General features: G+C 47.7%; 1 non-coding gene across 1 annotated transcript; it reads right to left on the bottom strand.

Moving 5' to 3' along the window:
* Positions 1 to 2,028: 2,028 nt before the first annotated feature.
* Positions 2,029 to 2,163, bottom strand: LOC116906448. Its single transcript, XR_004388707.1, has one exon. It is a non-coding gene; the product is annotated as a small nucleolar RNA SNORA17 (small nucleolar RNA).
* Between the last annotated feature and the right edge of the window lie 2,272 nt (positions 2,164 to 4,435).

Genomic DNA, 4,435 nt, shown 5'->3' with positions numbered 1-4,435 from the left:
TTAGGGAACATGTTGTTACTGGTCCGTTTCTGGGACCTGATTGTCCATGACTATGTCAGTAGAAGAAGGAAAGAGCGTCAGGAGAAGAGTGAGCCTTGGCACATGTCCCCTGGTGGGCACGTAGAGTCCAGTTGTCTTGCCCTTGAGTGACATAGATCTCTTTCCGAATCAAAGATTAGTAAATTCCAGAACTAATTTTATAATCAAGATAGTAATTAAACAAACAAACAAACAAAAACCAAGTAATACTTCACTTTTAAATAGGTATTTTCTAAGATATTTGAAAAACTTAATTTGTATTTTAAAAGTTTATGGAAATTATTGTTTTTCCTTGAACTCTTCGTTGCTTCTTTGTTGATTTCTCATCATGGATCCCAATCTTCCTCATCTCTTCCTGCCCTCTAACCTGCCTCCACCCTTCCACCCTCTCTGAAAACAGAGAAAACATCTAGTTGTGGAAGCTGCAGTGTGCCACAGTGAGTTCCACAGTGTACCCTTTGTCCACACTTCTTTGCTTGTAATTGCTCATGGCAAGGAGCAGTTGGTCTGGTTCAAGGTCTCTTGGCTTCGGCTACTCTCTCAAAACTGGAACCTCACTGGGACTCTATGGGATATTTGTTGCTCTGTGTCATGGAGATCCTGTAGTTTTGGATCTGTAGGACCAACCCCTTCACACACTGCAGCAGTTCATGGATTGGGTAGATGTTGGGGTGAGCCAATTCAAATCCCTTGATCTGGGCCTGAGAGGTATCTGAGTCGGTCACTTTGCCAGCTCTCCAGCACCCACACCACCAGGGCCAGCTCTCCTGCTCTGCCCCAGCTAGCCCATCCAACCAGGCTGCAGCCAGCAAGGGGCGGAGCCAGTCTCCAGCTCTCATGCGTGTTGGGCTGGCTCATCTGCCCTCGCTCTATCAGGGCTAGCTCTATGCTGCCGCAGACCTGCTCTCCAAATGCCACAGCCAGTGAGGGCATGGACCTGTTTCCCGAGGGAGGAGAAAAAGGCATTTCTCCTCATTCCTGCCATCGAACGACAGACAAGTTGCGGGGCTAGCTCTCCCATGCTCACATCTCAGGGCTGGCTCACTGTGTCCCTGTCACCAGGGTCAGCTCTACCGTGCTGTCCAGTTGAGGCGCAGGGCCCTCTTTCCTGAGTGCTACAGCCAGTGAGGGGCTGGGATAGCTCTCTCACTTTGATGACAGCTCTCCTGCCTGCTGTAGGTTTCGAAGGACACTGGGTGTGGAGGAAGGTCCTTTTCCCTCATCCATGCCACTGCAAGGGAGATGCGTGGCAGGGCCCACTCTCCAGGTATTACAACTGGTTAGGGGTAGGGTCAGCTCTTCTGTTCCTAGGATCCCAGTGCTAGCTCTCCCATGATGCCTAGGTGAGGGGTGGGGCCAGCTCTGCACAGCCCTCAGATGTCAACATGTTCCTGGGCAGAAGCCCAGGCTAGGGATGCCCACAAGGCCTTGGGTAACAGATCCCTGCTGCTGCAGGGCCATGGACACAGTTGTCCCCAGGTGGCAGCACAGGCCAGGACCCCCCCGCCCCCCGCCCGCCATGGCTCCAGGTGGCATTGATACTCACATCAGGCTGTTCCTCACTGTCCTCAAGGCTCCAGTCGTGCCTCTCTTCATTGTTCCCACATCTCTCTGTTTCTCTTCCATTTCTCCACCACTCACTTGTTCCTCATGGTGGTGCTGGGGGAAGGGCGGTGATCTCTGAGTGTCAGGAGTGGTCTCAGGAGCGCTATGCCCTGCCTATGCATTAAGGCTCTGGGCAGGAGTCAGCTCAGGCATGGTCTGCCCCCACACCCAGGCCTGCGTGGCACCATTCTAGTGGGGATCTCAGGTGTAGTAGCCCCATGCGGAGTTCATCTTGTCCGGTGCTTGCTCCCCACCCTAGAAGCTTGTTCAGACCCACACAGAGCTGTGCTAGGAGTTGCCTCAGGCTAGCTCCCTGTCCAGCCACCACCCCCCCCCGCCCCCCGCCCTGGATTGGTGGTCATTCTAGGCTCCCCCTTCTCAGGGAATGTTAGGCTACGAGTCAGTCATTCAGATGTTCAGTGTCTGAACACTCAGCACAGGCATAGCCCCTCTCCTCTCTGCCACCTACTGACGCTCGTGTGACACAGCAGCCGCACTTGCAATGCTTCTAGGGACAGGACTGTTACGGTATATATCAGGTCTTGTATTTTTTCAATTTAGGATGATTTTTTTTTTAAGACCTGGGAATGAACAGATCATGGAAATAGCCAAATGAGCACATTTGCTCCAAATTTCTGGCCACCACGGGGCAGATTCTGATGACAAATGAGTACAGGGCTTGGGAACAAACACTAGTTTTAAAGTTGCGTGGCCTGGAGCTAGTCCCGCCTCGTTATACGTGTGACTGTTGAGGCCTGCCCTGCCCCCAGAGCATAGCTGTAGCCATTTTGTTCCGTGCCTGCCAGCTATTTCATGTTGTTGCTGTAATTTGCCTGCCAGTCATTGACACATAAAAATGACTTGACTCAGAGCAGGGTCATATTGATTACATATCCTGTTATGTTCTGTATGAGGTTTGTTAATCTTAGGAAATCCCACAAAGCTTTATGTCCGACCCATCAAATTAAAGGTCAGTGTGAACTGTTATGTCTAAAGTACCTTGAGTCAGAGCTGACCACTGGACAGCACTTCCTGCACTGTATCAGGCAGTAAACTCTCTTCTTAGGGCTTTACAGGAAAAAAAAAAAAAAAAGGAGCCTTAAACATCACAGTTTCCTTGCTTTTTAGTGAATTATTTCTCCTTTCTTTTTTTCTTTTTGGTTCTTTTTTTTTTGGAGCTGGGGACCGAACCCAGGGCCTTGCGCTTCCTAGGTAAGCGCTCTACCACTGAGCTAAATCCCCAGCCCCTATTTCTCCTTTCAAAATGGAAGAAACAGAAGGTTCAGGCTGTGAAGTCCTCTGAGGAGTATATCTATCAGCCTGCAGTGTTGTGGGGAAAAGCATTCCAGGAAGCTCTCCTAAATATTGTTAAAGTAACTAACTTGCTATTTCAACTGAGCTGATAGATACGGGTTTAAACTAAACAGCCTGTAGACTGCCTGTTTTGTGTTCTAGAGGTGTGTCAGACTCAAGGAAATTTCTCTATTTGGAAGCTTCAGTCTTTGGAGTTTAGTTCATGAGCCCAGTGTTTGTAATTTGGATAAAACCTGTCTTTCTGTAACAACAATAACAACAAAAAACACTTCATCAAGTGTTTGATACTGTTTGTCATTGACAGTGAAGGATTTTGCTGTATGTGCAAAAGAGCTAAGTTAATCAAAATCATTCTAGTTTTTAAGGGGGTAAATTAATGTGTGGAGCCCTCTATGTCAAACGCTTTGATAACTAGGAAAGCTAGGAATAGGCACTTGGCAGACCGCAAGCCGAGGGTAGCCCTTTCTTCACAGCTTCCCTTTGGTCTTCGATCTACGTCTTTGCAGTTCCTCTAATCTGAGGTCCACTTGGTTCTTATTCTAACTGTGGCAAACAGGATGTTAGAAGACATGGAGCAAGCAAAGGTCTGGAGAAAATCCATGTGTCTCTCAGGTCTGTGGCTTTCCTGCTGGTTGAGAATATTCTCTTGCTAACCTGATTAATGGATAAGAGATGCGTACCTGTGAACACATGGGAGATGCGTACCTGTGAACACTTGGGAGATGCGTACCTGTGAACACTTGGGAGATGCGTACCTGTGAACACTTGGGAGAGAGCCAGTTGCTCAGCTAAAGTCACCATAGATGAATCTACAGACAGCTGACCCCAAGCCAAGAAACCAGCGTGAAGAACTGCAGAGATGATGCCAGTCTGAGACTGGCCCCTTATTCCAGGAGAATGAAGTCATAGGGTATAACCCTAGACTAATTGTTTTAAGTCATTGAATTGTGAGGTGGTATATCTCAAGGTATCTTACTATGTTTCAGAATTAAAAATTGTCTGGAATCTAAAGTGCTCCGATGGACAATTATTCTTTTTAATCATTGTCAGGAAGAACAACAATCCACAAGATACCTGTATCTCAACTCCTGGAACTCGTGAATGTGTGACCCTCCATGGCAGAAGGGACTTTAAGATTCTATTAAGTGAATGACCTTAAGGGAGAATCATCCTGGATTAGTGAGTGGTTAAATATTCATTAGAGACTAAAGATACAGGAAGCTCATAGACAAGGAGATGAGTTGGGGTTGGGCATGGAGTATGGTCAGAGAATGGGAAGATGCCGGGATGTTGACTTTAATGATAAAGGGAAAGGCCAGAAGCCAAGAGATTTGGGTAGCATCGTTGTGGCAAAAGGTTCATAAAGGAAGAGATTCTCCCCTGACCCTCCAGAGCTGAATGGTAAGACATCCGTGAAAACTTGTTACTGAATCAATGGCAATCAGATACCTCTTACCTCCACACCTTCTCTCTGTAC

This window comes from Rattus rattus, chromosome 7 (assembly GCF_011064425.1).
Source record: "Rattus rattus isolate New Zealand chromosome 7, Rrattus_CSIRO_v1, whole genome shotgun sequence".
In the NCBI taxonomy this organism is placed as follows: Eukaryota; Metazoa; Chordata; class Mammalia; order Rodentia; family Muridae; genus Rattus; species Rattus rattus.
This window is presented reverse-complemented; position numbering and strand designations above follow the sequence as displayed.